The 22613-nt window shown below is 42.1% G+C and overlaps 1 protein-coding gene across 2 annotated transcripts in view; it reads left to right on the plus strand.

Annotated features, from left to right (window-relative positions):
• chst6 (carbohydrate sulfotransferase 6) overlaps positions 1–22613 on the plus strand; it is a 72818-nt gene that overhangs the window by 37056 nt on the left and 13149 nt on the right. Inside the window, exon 1 of one of the 2 annotated variants that reach the window (XM_043706722.2) lies at positions 18011–18169. The exons of the other annotated variant lie outside the window; for it this stretch is intronic. The gene's annotated coding sequence lies outside the window, so the exon portion shown is untranslated. Of the gene's footprint in view, positions 1–18010; positions 18170–22613 lie in introns of those variants that run through there. 2 annotated transcript variants of the gene reach the window in all.

Below are 22613 nucleotides of genomic sequence, written 5' to 3' on the forward strand. Positions count from 1 at the left end.
AAAACACCAAAAAAAAGTGAAGACACATACAGAAAAACAAAGAAAACTAGAGACCAAGGGCTAAGCCCTGCCATAAAATCAACATTGTCCTCTTCTCAAAGTAAAAGAGAAAAGAGTAACACAGGTTGTAACCAGCCAGTGAACTAACAATCCCCTAATGAGAACTGAGTTACACCTGAAACACACTGACTGTGTAGATCAGACAGTTTAAAAATCAGTCCTCAATAAAAAAAAAGAAATACCAGTTGACAAACTGTTTATATGGTTCAGCCAGTTTAGGAATCAGGTTCCCCCCCAAAACAAAACAGAAACCAGCAGTACACACTGACTGTAACCAGCTAGATAGGAGTCAGTGCCCTGACACAGATGGACAGTCAGGGCACTGATCCACCTCCCTCAGAGCCAGCTCTCAGAGTGAACAGGCTGTCTGACAATCTTGGTTTTTTTTATAGGTTCTCCTCTACGTCATGCACCATCCTGAATTAAAAGTGTATCACTATTCCTGCACTAACACTGGGTCAGAATCTTAGATTGTGTAGGTGTCACCTGAAATAACTCCACGAAGACCGGTATCCCATCACCAAGTCACCCTTTATTTACACATGCATAACACTTGACGCTGGTCTGGCTTCCTCAAAGCCAACTTTGACAATCTTGTTATTATTTTTATTTTATTTATTTTAATTTTTAAAAATATTTTATTAAGCAATTACAAAAAACAGTTAACATTTACAGCTATAGACAATCTTGTTATTATCTCTCATCCAGGACTTCCGGATTGGACCAGATTAACAGTACTCAATCAGAGAACTCATATTCTATGAGGTCCACCTGGCTGACCTCATTACAATCACTCTTGTGGGACAGTCCAGAACCAGTCAGCACAATCTCAGAGCAAGGAGAAAATTCTTTCCTCAATGGGTAGTGAATTCTGTGCAATTACAGACAATAAACAGCTATGAGGAGCTCATTCCAGAGTGGAAACGTCAGAATTTGTGAAAATCTCTCCCAAACCCATGGTCAGTTTCATTCCTTGCTAGTCACTATTTTACTTTTATTGTCCCTAGTTTCAGAGTCGCTACTAGACATAGAATCATAAAATAAATCCCTACAGTGTGGAAGCAGCCATTCAGCCCATTGAGTCCACACTGTCCAGACCTTCTGAACAGTATCCCATCTAGACCCACTTCCTACTCTATCCCTGTAACCCTTACGTTTCCCGCAGCTAATCCACTTAGCCTGCAAATTTCTCAAAACTATGGGTAATTTAGCATAGCCCATCCACCTAACCTAAACATCTTTGGATGCCAAAATATTTTCTCCACACCTACTCATCAAAACCCCTCAGCTCAACTCTCAGCTTCTTCTCATTTGAAGAAGGGCTTCACCTTATTCACTGTGCTCTTAGTTCTGGTATCATCATTATAAATCTTCTTTATCCTTCCCCACTGTGTAAAAATATGAGTTACAGCTGCTAGTGACATAAAAGAAGCGAAGACTTGTAATAATCAGTATCACTTTTTAATTCATTTAGGGCTAAGCAATAAATGCTGCTGTATAACCCTGATGCTCACATCCCATGAATGCATTAAAAATCTCTGTCTAGCACGAACACCAAAAAAATTTCATCTTATGTGGAGGATTTAGCAGGGCAGTAACAGTGGTATTCCATTGCAAAGACTTGTCTTGATAGTGTTGCAGACTAGCATATTCCATGTAAAGCAATTGGTGTCAGAATGCTGATTGCAGCATTGACCTCTGGTTCCGGAAGTTGCTGCTCCGCAGAGACCTCAGAGGCCCACCCTGTCATAAAGAAAATGAGCAGGAACGTTGATTTCAAAGTCCAGGGGTACATGCTGAGGTACGCGCTAAAGCTTGCTGTAATTGCAGCAAAGGTGCAGTGTAGGAAGGCCACTACCTGAGACCTTTTAACGACAACATACTAAGGGATTGGTAACTTATATGTTCCATCATGCTACATGCTTGTAACAATATGTGGTTACTGTCACGTGTTTTGCAATTTAAATGCAGCAATGAGTGGAAGGTTCTCACATGAGACAAGTGATATTTTATCATATTTTCTGTAACAACCGATTTGAAATGTTTTGAAATGTACTTATAGATATTTTATGAATAAAATATATTTTTGCAAAAACGAAAGTAGTAGTAGGGGAACAGGAACCTGAGGCTGGGCTAGCTGAAAAGACTCACTTGCCAAACACAAACATTAATATTTTTTCAGGTTGGCATGCAGATACACTCTATTTTGTTCAAAAAGTGCACAATCTGCAGGCAGTCAATTCATGTGACATATTATAAACTTCTACTTTGGAAATAGAACCAGTTTGACTCAAGATTGGAATACAGATGCTCTCTAACCTCACACCTTTTATGCATTGTCTGAATTAGATGTCACTTTTTTGAAAAAAACCTTAAACTATCTTGTGGATGTGACTTGAAAGAAGTTCTGGGATTTACATATTAATGAATTGATACCTGCAACACATTCTAAAGGACAAAAGACTTAACAGCAACCTAGGTGTGTTCAATATATTCCATCAGTTGCATGACACTATGATCTTTTGCTATAACTTCTGTGTTTTATAATCCTACTGCACTAGTTACCTGACGAAGGAGCAGCGCTCCGAAAGCTTGTACTTCTAAATAAACCTGGTGGACTATAATCTGCTGTTGTGTAATTTTTAAGTTTGTCCACCCCAGTCCAACACTGACACCTCCACATTATTTCTGGAGCTAGTCACTGTTAAAATAGATGAAACATATAGTCAATTTTGCACACTGAAAGCTCCCATAAATTTCAAAGTTGTAGTAACTGGACAGTTTATCTTTGCTTGTAGTTTTGGTTGATGGATAAATATTGACCAGGACATAATGAATAACTCGAATGATTTCCCTGCTCTTAAGTTCAATAGTGCCTTATACTTCTTACACCTTGTGATAAAACTGACTGGGCTGTCATATACCATCTGATCTAGAAGAGAGGACTCTGCCTCTCTCCCTCATTATTGTGCTGAGGTATCAACCTCGACTGTAATGTTTTGAAGAAGGATCCAAAACATTAACTCTGATTTCTCTCCACGGATGCTGATAGACCTGGTAACTTTCTCCAGCAATTTCTGTTTTTGTTACTTGAAAAGGAACTTACACCTACAACTTTCTGATGACCATCTACTGAGCCATGACTGTATTTTTATGCAATTAAAGTATTCTATATTTTAGAGGGATCATTTGATTTTAAAACAAGACACATAAGAGCTGCCAACAGTCACTTAGCTGATCCTTATTAATTCACTGCCAACCAATTGGTTAGCTGTTGGAGGAGATTCTGAGGTACAGGATTGACATGAATTTGGAGAGGCGAGAACTGATTTTGGGATAGTCAACATGGCTTTGTGCATGTGAAATCGTGTCTCACTAACTTCACTGAGTTTATTGAAGAGGTGACAAGAAGATAGATAGATATTGTCTATATGAACTTTAATAAGGCCTTCAACACAGTTCCGCACAGTAGACAGGTTTGTATGGTTAGATCACGTGGAATACAGGGAGACAGATTAGTAAGATTAGATCACATGGAATACAGGGAGAGACAGCCAATTGGATCAAAAACTGGCTTGACAGCAAAAGACAGTGAGTGATAGTAGAAGGATGTTGTTCAGATTGGAGCCTGCGACCCGAGGTGTGCCACAAAGATCGGTACTGGTCCACGGTGTTTGTTATTTATGCAAATAATTTGGATGAGAATATCGAGGTTTGCGGATGACATCAAAATGGGTGGTATTGAGGACAGTGAAGAAGGTTATCTAAAAGTACAGCAAGATCTTGATCAGCTGAGCCAATGAGCCAGAGAGTGGCAGATGGAGTTTAAGGTACTCAATGGAGTTTAGAAGGATGAGGGAGGATCTGATTGAAACTAACAGAATACTGAGAGGCCTGGACAGAGTGAACATGGAGACAATGTTTTACTAGTGGGAGAGACTAGGGCACATGAACATAGAATCATAGAGATGTATAGTATGGAACCAGATGCCAACCAGATATCCCAACCCGATCTAGTTTGAACATAACCTCATAGTCAAGGGATGGCCCTGTAAAACTGAGATGAGGAGGAATTTCTTCAGCCAGGGGGTGAGAATTGGTGGAATTTATTGCTGCAAAAGGCTGTGGAGGCCAAGTCATTGAGTGTCTTTAAGAGAGAGATAGAGGCTATTCATTTACATAGAACATAGAACAGTACAGCACATCCCCTTCGGTCCTCGATGTTGTGCCGGCCTTTTCTCCTACTCTAAGATCAGACTAACCTATATACCCTTCACTGTACTAACTTCCATGTGCTTATCCAAGAGTTGCTTACATGTCTCTAATGTATCTGACTCTACTACCACTGCTGGCAGCGCATTCCACTCACTCACCACTCTCTGAGTAAAGAACCTATCTCTAAACGTTCCTCCACTTACCTTAAAATTATGCCCCCTTGTGATAGACATTTCTGCCATGGGAAAAAGTCTCTGGCTATCCACTCTATGTATGCCTCTCAACATCAAGTACACCTCTATCAAGTCACCTCTCAGCTTTCTTCGCTCCAATGAGAAAAACTCTAGATCTCTCAACCTTTCTTCATAAGACATGCCCTCCAGTCCAGGCAGCATCCTGGTAAATCTCTTTTGCACCCTCTCCAAACATTCCACATCGTTCCTATAATGAGGTGACTAGAACTATGGTCTAACCAGGAGTCTATAGAGCTGCAGCATAACCTCATGGCTCTTAAACTCAATCCCCCTGCTAATGAAAGCTAACACATCACATGCCTTCTTAACAACGTTATCAACCTGGGTGGCAACTTTGAGGGATCTATGGACATGAACCTCAAGATCCCTCTGTTCCTCCACATTACCACAAATCCTGCCTTTAACTCTGTATTCTGCATTCAAATTAAATTTTCCAAAGTGAATGACTTCATACTTTTTCAGGTTGAACTCCATCTGCCATTTCTCAGCCCAGTTCTGCATCCTGTCAATGTCCTGTTGCAACCTACAACAGCCCTCTACACTATACATAACTCCACCAACCTTCGTGTCATTGGCAAACTTACTAACCCATCCTTCCATTTCCTCATCCAAGTCATTTATAAAATCACAAAGGGCAGAGGTCCCAAAACTGATCCCTGCAGAACAACACTGGTCACTGAACTGCAGGCTGAATAGTTTTCATCTGCTACCACCCTCTGTCTTCTATGGGCCAGTCAATTCTGTATCCAGACAGACAGGTCTCCTGTATCACATGCCTCCTTATTTTCTGAATGGGCCTGTCATGGGAAACCTTTTCAAATGCCTTGCTAAAATCCGTATACACCACAACCACTGCTCTACCTTCATCAACGTGTTTTGTCACGTCCTCCAAGAATTCAATAAGGTGTATGAGACATGACCTGTCCCTCACAAAGCTATGTTGACCATTTCTAATCAAACTATGGTTTTCCAAGTAATCATAAATCCTGTCTCCCAGAATCCTCTCCAATACTTTACTAACCACAGACGTAAGACTGACTGGTCTGTAATTCCCAGGATTATCCCTTTCCCTTTCTTGAACAAGGAAATAACATTTGCTAGCCTCCAATTATCTGACTCCAAAGGACAGCAAGGACTTAAAGATCATCGCCAAAGGTGCAGCAATCTCTTCCCTTGCTTTCTGTAGTAACCTACGGTATATACTTCTGGCTCAGGAGACTTATCTATTCTTACGTTTTTCAAAATTTTCAGCACATCCTCCTTCCTAACACCAAGCTGTTCTAGCATAGCAGTCCTCAGAAATGTCAAATTTCCTCTCAGTAGTGAATAATGAAGCAAAGTCTTCATTAAGGACCTCCCGTACTTTCTCCGACTCCAGGTGCAAATTCCCTCCACTAACCCTGATCAGCCCTACCCTCACTCTAAGCATCCTCTTGTTCCTCACACAAGTGTAGAATGCCTTAGAAAACCCTCATGCCCTCTAAAGCTTTCTCATGCCCCCTTCTAGCCCTCCTAAATCCATTCTTCAGTTCCTTTCTGGCTACACTGTAACCCTCTAAAGCCCTGTCTTATCCTTGCCTCATCAACGTTACGGAAGCTTCCTTCTTCCTCTTGACTAGATGTTCTACATCCCTTGTCACCTAAGGTTCTTTCAACTTACCATCCTTTCCTTGCTGCAATGGGACAAACCTGTCCAGCACTATCAGCAGGTGCTTCCTAAACAACCTCCACATTTCCATTCTGCATTTCCTGAGAACATCTGTTCCCAATCTAGGTGCCCTAGTTCCTGCCTAATAATATTGTAATTCCCCCTCCCCAATTAAATACTTTCCCATACCATCTGCTCCTATCCCTCTCCATGAGTATAGTAAAGGTCACAGAGTTGTGATCACTATCACCAAAATGGTGTCACATCCAGAGTTCTGACACCTGGTATGGTTCGTTGCCAAGCATCAAATCCAATATGGCCTCCCCTTGAGTCGGCCTATCTATATATTGCATCAGGAACCCTTCCTGCACATGTCTGACAAAAACTGCTCCATCCAAACTGTTAGAACTAAGTAAGTTCCAATTTAGTAAGGGGATCAAATGATTAGATTAGATTAGATTAGATTAGATTAGATTACTTACAGTGTGGAAACAGGCCCTTCGGCCCAACAAGTCCACACCGACCCGCCTAAGCGTAACCCACCCATACCCCTACATTTACCCCTTTACCTAACACTACGGGCAATTTAGCATGGCCAATTCACCTGACTTGCACATCTTTGGACTGTGGGAGGAAACCGGAGCCCCCGGAGGAAACCCACGCAGACACGGGGAGAACGTGCAAACTCCACACAGTCAGTCGCCTGAGGCGGGAATTGAACCCGGGTCTCTGGCGCTGCGAGGCAGCAGTGCTAACCACTGTGCCACCGTTCCGCCCATGATACAAGGAGAATGCAGGAGAATGAGGCTGAGAGATATATTAGCTATAATAAAATGGCAGAGTAGATTCAATGGGCCAAATGGCCTAGTTCTTCTCCTACATCTTATGGTCTGTGGCATATCATTTTAAAACGTGGCACCAAGAACAATGGCACTAAGATGAGACAGCACCAGGGAAGAGAAAGGCAAACTGGCTAAGAACAGCTGTCTTGAATTAGGCTATCGAGTGTCTTTAAAATGAAAAACAAATCCCTCCCAGAGCCCATCCTGGAAGAAATGTGAAAGAAATCTCCAACTACAAAACTGCAAAAGCCATCACATGGTTGAATTCTGACTTCAAATTTACAAATTTTCACTTTGAAAGATAAATCTTCAAGCAAGTAACTGGCTTACAATGACAATGGATTGAACTGACTTTCAGCTTTTATCTGTATCTATTTGTAATCATTTTACTACAGAAGGAGCCATTTGACCCGTCATGTTTGTACCAGGTCCTGAAAGAGCTACCCAGCTAGACCCATTCTCCAGCCTTATCTCTGTGGCCCTCTAACTTCATCAGTTTCAAATATATATCCAGCTCTCTGTTGAAACCTCCTATGGAATCCACCTCCACCATTCTCCCAGGCAGTGCATTCTGAAACCTAAGAACTGTCTGAATAAAGAAGTTTTTCCACTCTCTTTCTGACAAACTTGTGTGAGAAACGAAGCTCACTCACTTCAATAATTTCAGTCCGAGACAAGATCTGAATCAGTAGTGTCATTTATTTTACTCTTGCAAGAGGGTGTGGTGTCCACTGTCCACAAGGCAGGGACACACACACACTGAATTCAACTAGTACACAACATTTATGTAATTTGGTTCCTATTCTTTCATCCCATTGCTCCTCCCCTGTTTACATCTCCCACCTCTCTAAGACTAGTGCCCATTACTCTTGTTTATCTCTTGCCTTATCCGGCCTTGTCTGTGACAAAATTCTGGCCTCACAAGGCCGTTTGACCACATCCTGCTGTGGGCCATTGTTACGTGTATCCTTCTTCACTACTATCTATATTTCCCTCACTTGTCATGATCTTATGACCTCATGATTTCTTGACTGTGGTTTGTTCTTGGTTTTGCAGAAGCGGGAAACAGGTGCTTATAACTACTGTTTGTACAGGCATATCTAGCTTAATCCCCTCCCCTCACAGCACCTTATCTATTTGTCTGTAACATCTACCATTATTTGCAGGCATATTTCATTCTTGCATACACATTTTAGCTAATACAAAAACAATTATATATTTCTTTCATAAAGTTTTCATTCTTGTTGACTCAGCTCTTGGCTGAAACAATTATACACTGGTGTGAGTTCATTTACCTGCATAAGTAAATATGGTTGTAGAAGTAAAAGTACTTTACCTATATCCCACAATTTCCCCCTTTTTCTTTAATTATCATTTGTTACCTTCTGCATTTTTCTGATGTCACTTCCAAATTGACGAGCATCTTACCCAAAATTTTGTTTATTTTGGAAATCTCCCTGAGGTCACTTATTCCTTCAGTGTTTAACAGGTAGAGCCCTTCTCTCCGATTGCTCTTTAGGGACATTTGTTTCATTAAGGTCGTCACAATCAGTCTCTGGGTGAGCCCTCGTGTACAGGGTATGATACAACAGCCAATGGCTACCAACACCCCTGCTACTACTCTCAGGGAGGTAAGGATGGAAACCACCACCCCCTTCAATTTTCCAAACCATGATTCAAGCCATCCTGAATTCTCAGCCAGTTCCTCTGCTAAGGTAGTCAATCCCCTTAAGGCCCGACTAATTGAACCACCAGGCACAGTGCTATTAGGAATAAAGGTACAACAGCTTCTTCCTAACATCACACACACACACCCTTTTTCCACTAGAATTATATCAAGGGCCATTCTGTTTTCCCATGTCATCCTACTTGTCGCATCAAGCTGTTCTGATATTCCTTTAACCACATCTCTTGTATAATTTATAAATCACTGTTGATTATAGAAAATGTAATTTATCCAATCTACATTTTTATTAATTGTTACCCACCAGAAGAGAGCTGACTCAAAGCCTGCTGCAATCTGGTTGCGAGCCTTGAACTCATCAGGTACCCCCCACCCCCCCACCCGGGAATCCTACAGAATCGAGATAAATCCTGTCATTGAAAGAAGTGTCTAACAGTGATCTCTTACTCCTTCCATTTTTCTCTACTATCTTTTCCTTCTCAAATGCCAGGGTAAATGGAATTGCCAATTGTACAATTGCACATATCCCTCTCCAATCCGGAGGTAGGGTGGGTCTCAATATTTTGCCTCCACTGTACCATCACAGATCCGCTCGGGGAACCTTTAGTGCTGAGTAGTTCTCTCCCTTGTCCATTTTGGTGACATTCTTAATGTCTGTACATAATTTCAGATGCCCAAAATCTCTGGATCGATTTGTACCTCGTCTACGCGCACACGACATGTGATTTCCAACTGCGGCTGAAAACATGGAGGGGGGCTTTTAAGTCTTTCTTCTCCAAGGGAGGGAACATCAGTGATGGGGAGGCACAGTTCCTATCATTCCATGCAGCCTCATCCTGGTACAGGGTTATCATACATTTCATGCCCTTCCTGTCTCGCTTCCACCCAAGCGGAAAGGGAACCACCTGGGCCACTGGCCTACTGGAGGCACATGCATAGCAATTGCTCTTGTTCAGACTTTTTACAGTATACTTTACCCATTCAACCCAGGTATTCGCATCCCCATATCCAGTTTCTATTTTGATGGTCTGTTTCAAATCCTTTACCTCTATAATTTTTACTACTTTAAGATCATTGGGAGGGGTGAAAGGTTGTATCTTATTATCCAGTAGTTCTGCCCGTTTTCCCTGTCCTCCGCTAATTCGAAAACAACAGCCTGAGAAATTCTTCCCGTTTGCTTTCATTTCTATCCCAAATGTTTCATTTAACTGTATCTCATAGGTGCCCCCCCCAGAATTGCTTCGTGCCATGTGGTTTTCTTTATCGTTAGGTTTATTGGGTTATGCTCTTTATCGGGACAATCGAGAGCTGATCGGAAAGGGGCCCGGTGTATTGTGACAAGACCATTATACCAAGTACCACCCCCAAAGGACTTAAGATGTATCTCTGAGCTGCTGTACTGTCTCTGATTATCTACATCCCCACAATTTACTAAGCTACATGCATCAGTGTCTATTACTTGTGGATTATTAGACTCAGGAACCGTTAATAACACATATGGAAATAATGTTTGACAAAATCCCAATATTAAGAGAGCTTGTATCATAACCCTAAGCATCCCCAGCATTCTAAAAATCGTGTTGAAGCACCAAAAGACTTAATATACAATCCCACAGAAATAATCCCGCGCTCGCGTCGCCACTGTATAATCGGTTACTCAAAGTCTCTTTAGCCTGAGTTTCAGTGGTTCTTGCGTTGATTCGGCTGTCCAGACTTGATTCCTGAAGAAGGGCTTATGCCCGAAACGTCGATTCTCCTGTTCCCTGGATGCTGCCTGACCTGCTGCGCTTTTCCAGCAACACATTTTCAGCCGGAGATTCCACTGGCCCTTTGATCCAGTGTAGTGAGTCCAGCTTTTTTCTGCCGTTCTTATCGCTGTTTCAGGGGTCAAAAGAGCCTGGTATGGCCCTTCCCAGTCCAGTTGCAATTTAGTCCCTGTCCATGATTTTACTAAGACCCAATCTCCCGATCGAATCGAATGAACAGCGAATTCAAGGGGCGGAGTCTGTGCCAATAAACCCTTTTTCCTGAGGAAAGACAAAGAGGAGGACAAGCCCAGTATATACTTTTTTAAGAACAAATCTTTAGTTTCTGGGATTGGCAGTGGCCAGAGATAGGAACTTCCCGAGGACCTGGGACAGTAGGTATTAGGGAATAAACCACCGCTTCCTGTGGATTCAGGGCTGCTTCTTTCATTACCTCATCAGCCAATAATGTAGCTTTCCATTCTTTAATTAACAATGAATTAATGCAGTCATGTTTTAAATTAACCATGAATCAATATGACAGGTCACTGAGACTGTGTGAAGGGATCCTGCCAATTAATATTGATTCAGGCTAGCACAATCGATTTATTATAAATATTAATTATTAATTATATATTATATAAATATAAAAATCATTATCTGTAATTCAGGGTGGAAATGCAACAAATGACCAAAACATTTTTAAAACTGTAATTGCGCAGTTCTGTTTGTTTACTAGTCACTTGTGACTTCTCATTCTGTTTCTGTAATTGTTTTGCTCGAGCACATTCATTTTTAAGAACCTCAACAGATTTCATAGCACCATTTGCAGTTAATTCAATCCCCAATTTGGTGACAGTATCTTGTCATGAGCGCAAAACTGATTCTTCGTGCCTCTCATCACAAAACTGTCACCATAATCCAATTCACTCTTTTGTTCTCACTGCCTTGGGCTTAAATTTTAAGGATGACCTTGCTGCCCCCGTATCAACTAGTAAAACTACGTCCTCTATAAAGTCCCACCTTTAAATTTATCAAAGGTTTCTGATGGGTCCCCGGGGGCAGGAGCTCCTGACACCCCTATTTTTCATCAAGGTTCATAAACGGTACTGTCTTTATTTCCTTTTTCAAATCTGGACACTCTCTCTTAAAGTGACCCGTCCTTTCACAGTAATAACATCCCAACTGTGGGGATTTCCACTTCGATTCTTGTTCCTGTCCACCAGACCCCTTAACATCTCCTCCCTGACCATTCCGGTTTCTTTCTCCTTTTAGTTTTGTCCTTTCCTTTATTATCTCATCAACCGTGGTTTATCATTATTTTTGCCTTTTGTTTCTACTTCTCATGCTACGTTGCCAGATCAATTGCTGACCCGATTTAACCAACTGAACAGCCTTAGGGTCACCTAACGGCCGTTCTTCATCACCCAATGTTTTATTTAGACCTTGAGAATTTTTTTTAAGAAATATTGCAATATGCAATATGCATTTTACATTTTAAATATTGAATACTGAATAAATGAATTTATAATATATAAATATATATTTACAAGTTGGAAACAGGCTTTAAAGTTAGACAAGCATAAATTGATGAATTCGTATTTGAAGTTATGGGGAGCAAGAAATATTGCAATATTTCTTGCTCCCCATAACTTCAAATACCAATTCATCAATTTATGCTTGTCTAACTTTAAAGCCTGTTCCCAACTTGTAAATATATATTTATATATTATAAATTCATTTATTCAGTATTCAATATTTAAAATGTAAAATGCATATAGTTCCCAACTTTGAAATCCACTATAATTACCCAGTTTTAGTCCCTTAATTTAAATCCAAAATTAGTTTTCTTAAGTAGTCCTGACCAATCATTGCTCAATTACAATACTATAGGTCGTGAAATAATTGGAGCTGCCTTAAAAGGATTTGTCTATTCAAGTTAAAAAAAAACTTCTAATGCATGAATAGTGGCCAAATCCAAAGTCACAGATATTAACCACAGGATTTTTTTTACTATAATCTAATGTTGAACTGAAACTTCAACTGTCCTCCATAAATCACTTTTATGTAAGGATAAAAGAGATTAGTTAGAAACTGATAGTAAGGCAGTCATGACCTGTAAAAACAACAGGAGTTATCATTGTTTTTTTCATAATCACTACAGAATCCTTAACATTAAAAGAAATCATGTTAAGTTTCCATAATAAAAATCAGATTCAAAACAATCCTGGAACTCAAGCTCCAGAGAATAAAGCGCAAACATTCAATCACCAACAAACAAATGTGCATTCAAACCAAATCACAAAGGGTGAAACTTTCTACCAGCTGTACAGCCCTCTTCGTTCTCTCTATTTCACACACCATATCTCACAGACACTTTCTGAGCTTCCCGCAACAACACCTCTGGGTGCTCCTCACGTCAGCCCTCTATCTTTTGAATATGTTTCTGGATGTCTGGCCATGATTTAGTTACAAAGTGTACCCTCAGTAGCCCTTCAGCCACCAGCCCTTCCGATTTAAAGCATAATCTGATTTCTCCTGACTGTAAGGTTGTTTTTCATGAATATATAAATTCAAATAGCTATAAACCCAGTCTTTGTCCGACCCTTACTTTGGCCAGAAGATGGCGGGATGAAGAATGGATTCCTTAGTCTATACAAAGCAATAATATTTAATCATCTTTTTCCCTTGTATAAGTATTATTTTTCCAATTCCACAACATCCTGCCCAACGGGCTTTCTGGAGATATGTTGTAAGGGACCCCGCCTCCATTTCCATTGCTTCCATTGTACCCACGGCACAGCCCATATTGAGTTCCTTCGTTAGTCCCTTATTAACTACTAAAACTCAATCCCGGCCACCAAGACAGTACTTAAAAGTCAATTTTCTTACCTTGGTCTGTGTACAGAGTTGCCTGGCCCCTTTTTGCCATATTTCATATCAACCTCCTTTCACTGTCTGATTCAGATGTCTCTCTTGTGGGATTCGTACAAATCGCCCAAGGGAGCGGACCAAACTGGGACACGAGACCGCTCCTCAATCGGGAACGGGACGCGTCTTCCCAGTGAAAGGGCCAGCCATCCCCCCCAGGGATGAAAGAATATCCTGGATGGCCCCCAATTGTGAGAAACGAAGCTCACTCACTTCAATAATTTCAGTCCGAGACAAGATCTGAATCAGTAGTGTCATTTATTTTATTCTTGCAAGAGGGTGTGGTGTCCACTGTCCACAAGGCAGGGACACACACACACTGAATTCAACTAGTACACAACATTTATGTAATTTGGTTCCTATTCTTTCATCCCATTGCTCCTCCCCTGTTTACATCTCCCACCTCTCTAAGACCGGTGCCCATTACTCTTGTTTATCTCTTGCCTTATCCGGCCTTGTCTGTGACAAAATTCTGGCCTCACAAGACCATTTCACCACATCCTGCTGTGGGCCATTGTTACGTATATCCTTCTTCACTACCATCTATATTTCCCTCACTTGTCATGATCTTATGACCTCATGACTTCTTGACTGTGGTTTGTTCTTGGTTTTGCAGAAGCGGGAAACAGGTGCTTATAACTACTGTTTGTACAGGCATATCTAGCTTAATCCCCTCCCCTCACAGCACCTTATCTATTTGTCTGTAACATCTACCATTGTTTGCAGGCACATTTCATTCTTGCATGCACATTTTAGCTAATACAAAAACAATTATGTATTTCCTTCATAAAGTTTTCATTCTTGTTGACTCAGCTCTTGGCTGAAACAATTATACACTGGTGTGAGTTCATTTACCTTTCATAAATAAATATGGTTGCAGAAGTAACACTACTTTACCTATATCCCACACTTGAAATTGTGACCCCTAGTTACTGACATACCAAATAGTGGAAACAGAATACCCTTCTTTACCTTGTCAAAATTGCTCATAACTTTAAACACCTCAATAAGGCTCTGTTTTACATTATAGTTATTGTACCTCACTTTTACTTAGAGATTTTTAATAATAATTCTGCAATAAACTAATCTTTGATCTTGTCTCAAACCTAAATATTTCAAACCTAAATACATACAAACAATCTAAAAATGTGCTTAAGTAATATGACTAGATTACTTACAGTGTGGAAACGGACCCTTCAGCCCAAGTCCACACATTTACCCCTTCACCTGACACTACGGACAATTTAGCATGGCCAATTCACCTATCCTGCACATTGTTGGACTGTGGGAGCAAACCCACACAGACAGTCGCCTGAGGTGGGAATTGAACCTGGATCTCTGGGCTATGAGGCAGCAGTGCTAACCACTGTATCAGCCTGACCTGCTTTTCCAGTAACACACATGATCTAGAAAATAAGACACTGCCTGAAGGGTGAATTTAGGTTCAGCAGTGCTCTACGCTCCACCACACCAAGTGCAATGCGACAGCTTCTTTTAGGGAGCTGCAGTCTATAAAGGTGACAACTCCACCCCTTGCACAAAAGAACCATAGACACAGCGCTATTTTAGAGTCGACAGTGTGTTATGGGAAAAGCACAACAGGTCAGGCAGGATTCCTGATGAAGGGGCTCCTACCCGAAACTGTGATTTTCCAGCTCTTCCCAGACCTCACTGTCTCCACTGCGCTATTTTAACATAACTCAATCTCGGTGAAATAAAATGCAACAATGCTGAAATCTGGCAAACTATTTTGTTTCCCATTCTGAAACGTGGATGGATTTTTCTGCTAGATTAGCCTGAAATAAAACAGAACCTCATCACCTCAGGAGATCTCTCACCCACAGCTTCCAACCTCATAGTCCGGGAACCCCGCACTGCCCGCTTCTACCTCCTTCCCAAGATCCACAAGCCTGACCACCCTGGCCGACCCATTGTCTCAGCATGCTCCTGCCCCACTGAACTCATCTCTACCTACCTCAACACTGTCCTATCCCCCCTAGTCCAGGAACTCCCCACATACGTTCGAGACACCAACCACGCCCTCCACCTCCTCCAAGACTTCCGTTTCCCCGGCCCCCAACGCCTCATCTTCACCATGGATATCCAATCCCTCTACACCTCTATCCTCCATGACCAGGGCCTCCAAGCCCTCCGTTTTTTCCTCTCCAGATGTCCCCAACAGTACCCTTCCTCCGACACTCTCATTCGTTTGGCCGAACTGGTCCTCACCCTTAACAATTTCTCCTTTGAATCCTCCCACTTCCCCCAGACCAAAGGGGTAGCCATGGGCACACGTATGGGCCCCAGCTATGCCTGTCTCTTTGTTGGCTACGTAGAGCAGTTGATCTTCCATAATTACACCGGCATCACTCCCCACCTCTTCCTCCGCTACATTGATGACTGCATTGGCACCACCTCTTGCTCCCGCGAGGAGGTTGAGCAATTCATCAACTTCACCAACACATTCCACCCTGACCTTAAATTTACCTGGACCATCTCTGACACCTCCCTCCCCTTCCTGGACCTCTCCATCTCCATTAGTGACGACCGACTTGACACTGACATTTTTCACAAACCCACCGACTCCCACAGCTACCTGGATTACACCTCTTCCCACCCTACCTCTTGCAAAAATGCCATCCCGTATTCCCAATTCCTCCGCCTCCACCGGATCTGCTCCCAGGAGGACCAGTTCCACCACAGAACACACCAGATGGCCTCCTTCTTTAGAGACCGCAATTTCCCTTCCCACGTGGTTAACGATGCCCTCCAACGCATCTCGTCTACATCCCGCACCTCCGCCCTCAGACCCCACCCCTCCAACCATAACAAGGACAGAACGGCCCTGGTGCTCACCTTCCACCCTACCGACCTTTGCATAAACCAAATCATCCACCGACATTTCCGCCACCTCCAAACAGACCCCACCACCAGGGATATATTTCCCTCCCCACCCTTTCCGCCTTCCGCAAAGACCGTTCCCTCCATGACTACCTGGTCAGGTCCACGCCCCCCTACAACCCACCCTCCCATCCTGGCACTTTCCCCTGCCACCGCAGGAACTGTAAAACCTGCGCCCACACCTCCTCCCTCACCTCCATCCAAGGCCCTAAAGGAGCCTTCCACATCCATCAAAGTTATACTTGCACATCCACTAATATCATTTATTGTATCCGTTGCTCCCGATGCGGTCTCCTCTACATTGGGGAGACTGGGCGCCTCCTAGCAGAGCGCTTTAGGGAACATCTCCGAGACACTCGCACCAATCAACCACACCGCCCCGTGGCCCAACATTTCAACTCCCCCTCCCACTCTGCCGAGGACATGGAGGTCCTGGGCCTCCTTCACCGCCGCTCCCTCACCACCACACGCCTGGAGGAAGAACGCCTCATCTTCCGCCTCGGAACACTTCAACCCCAGGGCATCAATGTGGACTTCAACAGTTTCCTCATTTCCCCTTCCCCCACCTCACCCTAGTTCTAAACTTCCAGCTCAGCACTGTCCCCATGACTTGTCCTACCTGCCTAGCTCCTTTTCCACCTATCCACTCCACCCTCTCCTCCCTGACCTATCACCTTCATCCCCTCCCCCACTCACCCATTGTACTCTATGCTACTTTCTCCCCACCCCACCCTCCTCTAGCTTACCTCTCCACGCTTCAGGCTCTCTGCCTTTATTCCTGATTAAGGGCTTTTGCCCGAAACGTCGATTTCGAAGCTCCTTGGATGCTGCCTGAACTGCTGTGCTCTTCCAGCACCACTAACCCAGAATGAAATAAAACAGAGGCTGTAATACCTAATGCTTAAAGTTACAGAATCCCTACAGGCCATTCAATCCATCGAGTCTACACCAATCCTCCAAAGAGCACCCCACCCAGAGCCACCCCCCACCCCTACATTTACCACGGCGAACTCGGAAAATATGGGCAATTTTGCATGGCCAGTCCACCGGTATATCTTTGGAATGTGGGAGGAAACTCGCGCAGACACGGGAAAAATCTGGAAAGCTCCCCACAGGCAGGCACCCAGGGACCGGGGTTGAATCCAGGTGTGAATCCAGGGGCGGTGAAGCAGCAGTGCTAAGCAGCAGTTAAGCACTGGGTAGCTGTTGGACACGAAAGCTCAAAAAAAAGGAAATGGTCCGAGGTTAGTGAGCACGGACAAGTGACTGGGAACCAACCCTGCCAGAGCGGAGTTCTCAGGTTGTTGAAGAGTAACCACTAAACCCTGTCATCTCTCCATTCAGGACAGTTATAGACTTTTCAGCAAGTTCACATTTTGTGAAGGGAAAATGTCCACGTTTACACGTACGATAGCTCCTTACAAGGCTCCTTACTACTCGATCTAGTTAATAGTGTGCGCAGTTCACACCCAATGTCTTTTTTCAGCTCTTCCTCTTCCTTTTTGCAGCCAGACTGAACAAACTTTTACTGAAGAGGGTTTGGTTTTGCAAAATTACGTTTCTGTAACTCGCTCACGGGTGTGCCTGCTACTTCTCGCTTTGCAGCTCGAAAGATCTGAGTAAGCCCCATCCCTGCTTTGTGTGTGGAAGCTCAGTGTGGGAGGAGTGAGGTGGGAGGTACTCCAGACGGGAGGAGAGAAGAGAGAGTTGATCACCATTAACTCGCTCAGACAGTCCACAGTGGGGAAGACTGTGGATAGAGCTCAAAGGATTCCGGAGACTGGCTCAAACAGTCCACAACCAACTCTTTGGAAATAAAGAGCCCTATTATTCAAAAGGACTTACACCTTGGCTAGAGCGGCTTGAATTCAGGCTTGCAGAACTGACAGGCGAGTACAGTGAAACATCGTCAATTTTTATTTTAAAAAAACGATTAAATCACTTTTATTTTCTCTGATTCGATGAATCTTGACGTCTTCAGACTGCATTTGATCGGAATGATATTTCCACCCCGTAGATGGAGGTCTGTGTAGGGTGGGAGGGAGGTCTGGGAGGGGGGGGGGGGGTGGAGGGAGGTCTGGGGGGGGAGGGTGAGGTGGGGGTTATGTTTGTTTGTCTTCCTTCAGCAGCCAGAAACGCGGCAGGATTTCATTTTAAAACGTTTTAATGAAACATCTATTATTTCAACCGGGCTTTATTGACAGGCATTCAGACCGTCAAACGGACAGGGAGACTAATAAAAACAGACAGTAGCTTCAGAAACCCAGCAACTCTAGCAGGCGTATGTGATGAGAAAACAGTTCACATTTGGAGCCTTCTTCAGCGGCTATGGAGAGGGGACTGTCGGTCCTGTGCCGGAAAACAGGATTATTTTAGAGGGGCATCACGGTCGGCACTGCCATGGTGGGCCGATGGGCCTGTTCCTGTGCTAGATTAGCCTGTGCTTGTTCAGACAAACTGTGGATTTGGGAATATTTCTGATGGAAGCAGCTGGGCTTTCGAAACGTGTTTCCTGCTATTTGAAACCAAGCCGAGTGATGACGGGGAGGCTGGCTGCTGAAGAGGGAAATGGGACATTTTAGAATGATCCATTTGATAGTGTCAGTTCAGTGGGTCCGTGTAGTGTCTCCACTTGGTGGTAGATCGATCGTTCCTACAATGTTTGGAGTAATTTGGAGACAATGTCCCCACATTCGCTAGTCTTCACCTTTTGGGTACATCATCATTTCGAACTCGGAGCTGACACTTAGTCAACGGTGAGCTCGGAAAATGAACTTGGATCAGGCAAAAACTTTGTACATGATCGCTTCTCCAAATTACGGTATACGAATTGTGGCGGGCGGAGCTCTCTTAGAGTCTCCGTTTGTGAAAACAAGAAAAGCTATGAGAAATGATTACTAGTATTTTAACAATTTATTTTTTATTTCTGAGATGGTAAAAATTTATGGACAGATAGCGTATCCCTCCTTTTATATTTGTGTGCAGTGAAATGAAATTCAACTTCACACAGTCACATTCTCTGTCCTAATGTGTTTTATTATTGTGAAAGGTTTTATCTGCAGAGTATGATCTTCCCCCAATAATTCAAGGTCATGTTTTGTTCCGTAAAATATAAATTATCCGATTAAAGTAACAAGTAATACAACTGAATGAAAATTCAAAGATGAAGAAAATAATTATCATATCTTTTGAATTAAGAAACTTTGACTGAGGTGAGTATCCTGGTGAACAGGGTAAACTCAGGCATTTTGATTTCTGAACATTGAAACTAGAGTACAAGCTGTCCTAGCCTACACTGCTACTCAATAAGGTTATGATTGATCTAATTGTAGCCTCAATTTATTATTGCAGCTTACATCCAATTATTAAAATGGGAGTCAAATGTGAAGGAGATACATCTTAATTGCTCATGAACTCAAAGAGATTTGACACTACAGGCATTCCCAAATATTCTTCCATAAACAGAAGCTCAAGGTCTTCTCTCTGGTTTTCTTGTGCAGGTTTCTGACCCAAGTTTTCATGCCCATTGATAATGCAGTGTCAGGGAGAAAAAGATAACAATCAATATTCAATGTTATTGTCACAAATTGTTTGAAGCCACACTGAGTTCCGAATAGTTCAGTTAATATACAACTTATCCAGATGGGCTGGAAATTCCTTGGAATAATTAAAAATTGCCCTTAAATTTGTTGATTGTATGTTGACACTTGATACCGCAAATACAACTGATTATGCACGTTTCACCTTGGGACTGTTAAAATCAGCCTGAGCTCCTTGTTCTAATCTTGGGTTCAGTGTCTTGGAATTTAGATAGCACTTTTGAAGTAGAAAAGAACCTCCCAATCTTTCTCAGGAGTGTTATCAAATACAGTGTGACACTAAACAGAGGTGAGTGGTCTGATGAGTGGTCTCTCTCTTTATCTCTCTCATTCTCTCTGTCTCTTTTACTCTCTCTCTCTTTTTCTCTCTTTCTCTCTCTTTTTCTCTCTCTCTCTTTCTTTTTTCTCTCTCTCTTTCTTTTTCTCTGTCTCTTTTATTCTCTCTCTCTTTCTCTGTCTCTTTTTCTCCCTCTCTTTCTCTCTCTCTCTCTTTCTCTCTCTTTCTCTCTCTTTCTTTCTCTCTCTCTCTCTATTTTTCTGTCTGAAAGCTTATTTGTAAGGAAATTTAACACCAAGATTATGAATAAGCTGTTTCAGCCTCAGTTATGAGTGAGAGACATGAAGGCAACGGCTAGGGAATGAAGTGTGTGGCAAAGACAAACGGCAATGGCTTTAGTTGTCCCAATATTTATTTGAAGGAAATTCTTACTCATCTTTGTGTGGAAAATCAGAGATGGTAAAGGATCAAGGAAGACAATGGTGGTGACAGAGAGCTGGATGTCATCAGGATTCATGTGAAGCTTGACTTGTGTTTTCAAAATGCACAGTTAACGTTAGGTGAAAATGGAACTGGGCTTGGCTATGTCCACCTTGATGACTGAGGAAACAAACAACCCTCATAGTTAAAATTAAATCTGAATAATGAGAACCATGGACCTTGAAACCTTATTTGTCAAAAAAAACTATCTTAGATTTAAAATTACAACTGATCTAGCAGCCACTGTCATTTGTGAAAGAATATTCCAAACATCTACCACCCTTTGTGTGTGGAAATACGTCCTAACATCTCTCCTGAACAATCTGGTCCTAATTCTAAGAACTATGCCCCCTGGTTCTACAATCCCCAACCAATGGAAATAGTTTATCTTTACCTACGCTCTCTTTTCCTGTTAATATCTTGAAAACTTTGATCACCCTTCTAAATTCTAGAGAAGACAGGCCTGATTTGTATACATCCTCATAACTTAACTCCTGAAATCCAGGTATCATTCTCGTTAACCGACAGTATACTCCTTTCAAGGCCAGTATGTCCTTCCTCAGATGCGAGACCCATATCTGCTCACAGTATTCCAAGTAGGGTCCAGTTGGGGTTTTGTATAACTGCATCATAATCTCTGCATCCTCATACTCCTGTCTAATGAACAGTTGGATGAAGTATCAGGACATATGGCACCATGAAAGTATGCTTTTAGGAAAAAGTGAGGAGGGGGAAGTCAGATTGTTTCATATTCATATATTTGTAATGGATTGGAGAAAAGAAAAGTTTGAAATTAACTCTGAATTCCAGTAGCAATTAATGTTTTAAGTTAAATATTCAATTATGTTTAGAAACACATCATATGGATGTTATGGTTAATTAAGGTTGAGGAATCTAAACCCATCAGATAACATATTTCCATGAGGTAACACGTAGATGTGATCAAAACTGATAAAATTAATGAAGAGGTTTCAAGAATTACCTAATTTCTTTAAAAAATGACAGTAAAATAATCAATTCCTTAATTTTACTGAATGTTTCATATAAATAACATTAAGGGGTGAAAATAAAGTTACAAACATTTAAGTAACACAAATTCTGACATGAGCATTTACATCAGGTCAATAAATTCTGAATTTTCTCTCAAGTAACTTTAATTCTCCTGTTACTGATGGATGGTTGGGTAAATCTGACATGAAGTGGCTTTGTGTATGTTACACGTGTTAAATTTCGGTGTTTCTTGATTAATGACTTGCATTTGTATTGTTCTGTAAAAATATAAATATCTGCTACAGAGTTTTGTTGAAGCAGTGCCAATCAAAAGAGATTATGCCAAGAAAAAGACTTGCAAAGATCAGCAGAAAATAGATTTAAGGAAGGTCTTAAATAGATGGGGGTCCTGGTGAGGCAGAGGAGTACAAGGTGCAGAATCTAAGAGCAAGATGCCCAGACAGAGGCAGGCTCAATTCAAACAAAAACAAATTGCTGGAAAAACCCTGCAGATCTGGTAGCATTTGTGGAGGGAAAGCAGATTTAACATTTTGGAACCAGTGACCCTTGGTTCTGAAGAATGGTTTTTTTTTTATTTTCAGCATCTGCAGTTCTTTTGATTTTTTTTGTTGTTCATGATTGTCAGTGGTGGGGAAAAGGGACTTAGTGATACATAAGAAACCAGAGTTAAAGAACTGCAAAATGAATTAAAGTGAAGTGAAAGCTGAGAGAGACCATGGAATGAATAAGGCATTAAAATGAGAATTCTAACATTAAGGCAGAGTTTTGGGTTGAGGTGAGGTCAACAGGCTGACTTGGAAAGCCTGAAGTAGTTGAATCTGGATGTGACAAAACAAGGGTCACAATTTCAACAATGATTTGCAGGTTTGCAATGTTGTAGGATTGGAGGTAAGCTACCTTTGTGGTAAAGGGACCCTATGAGATCAGAAACCTAAGTATTGGTTGGATAGTGCTTCAAAGTTGCAA

The sequence above is a fragment of the Chiloscyllium plagiosum genome, unplaced genomic scaffold (genome assembly GCF_037043375.1).
Source record: "Chiloscyllium plagiosum isolate Xiang-an unplaced genomic scaffold, Cpla_swu_hap1 HiC_scaffold_17, whole genome shotgun sequence".
NCBI lineage: Eukaryota > Metazoa > Chordata > Chondrichthyes > Orectolobiformes > Hemiscylliidae > Chiloscyllium > Chiloscyllium plagiosum.